Genomic DNA, 1498 nt, shown 5'->3' with positions numbered 1-1498 from the left:
GGCTGTATAAAGTGTCATTAGTGCTGTGCTGAACTCCAAAGGCAGAGCTTAAGGTGGAGACAAACAAAACCTGCTTCTGGCAAGCACAGAAGCTACCCATATAATGGCAGCACCGGGGGCAGTCCCATTTCCCCCAAGTCCTCCCACAGAGTTCCCTCAGCAGGGTTGCATTATGGCATTTATAGGTTCCAGGTACCAGGAAACTCTATACCATCAAAAAGTTCAAGGTTATATTTTTTATGGAGCTGATAGAAACACAAAGAAATCAATATATTGCAATATTTTCTTCCATCTAATATCCCACTTCTTTTTCTTCTGATTTTAAAGAAAATTAGACCATCTTCTGGGCTCCTAAAATGTGAATGCTAGGCAATCTGTCTACCTAATAGATGTGATGTTTCTGTCCCTGTCTCTGGGTCCACACCACCTCATTCCACTGGCCTTAACTTAGTGTGCTACAATCTCCCTTGCTTTTTTTAAAATATAAACTCAAACTTTAAGTTTCTATTTTGGAGTAAATCAGACTCTTTTCTGTTTACGAGGTTATTTTTGAGTTGCAAAAATCACCCTTCTCCAGTCCCATGTTTTTAGTGATCCCTATTTTTCCTCATTCAGTTTGGCTGTCCCAGTCAGACAGACCGAAAGCACGAGGAAACTTCTTTACCTCCACCTGTACTGTTGGAAGCCTTCAAAGTTCATGCTAACAGCTCCAGGTTGTTGAGTGAATGCATTGCCTTTGTTTTTGATCTTCAGCGTCTAGAGCAAATCTTTGTTATCTTAAGTTACTTTATAAGAAAGACTCTATTGAGATAATATTAACACAATAAAAAAGTAAAGCGAAACATAGCAATGGTGTGACAAGAGGCACAGAGTGACTGAAACATACAGAAGACAGAAGCAATAGAGATAGAAAAAATGACAAGTAGAGAGTTGGACAGGAAGCAGGAAGAAAGAAAGAAAGAAAGAAAGAAAGAAAGAAAGAAAGAAAGAAAGAAAGAAAGAAAGAAACAGAGAAACAAACTGTTAGCAATGAGAGGCACAGTACAAGGGAGTGGATAGCATTGATGGAGAATGAGCCTGGGTTTCCACCTTCCACTTCATTTTCATCTGAAGAATCATTCCTTTTACTTGCCTATACTCAAAACATTTTTCCAGGGGTCATGTTTCCAAATCTTTATTTTTACTAGCCATCACTGGAAGAAATTTCTAGAAAGAAAGGGCTCTTGGGGATATCTCCAATTACTGCTGCTACATAACAAACTATCGCAAACTTGAGGGTTCCAAATAGCCACTTTATTCTGTTAACAGCATCTGTGGGTCAGGAATTTGACATGTCTATGATCTATGTGGTCTGGGATCTAGGCTGGGAGGACTCTAGGGCTCCATGGAATGACATGGCTGGTGGGGTCTGGAATCATTGGAGGAGATTTCCTACTGGTTGATGTCAGCTATCAGGCTGATGACTGATGGATCTACCCATGACATCCTCATGTGGCCT

Source organism: Canis lupus, chromosome 35 (genome assembly GCF_048164855.1).
Source record: "Canis lupus baileyi chromosome 35, mCanLup2.hap1, whole genome shotgun sequence".
Classification (NCBI taxonomy): domain Eukaryota; kingdom Metazoa; phylum Chordata; class Mammalia; order Carnivora; family Canidae; genus Canis; species Canis lupus.
The sequence above is the reverse complement of the archived record's forward strand: the minus strand, read 5'-3'. Positions refer to the sequence as shown.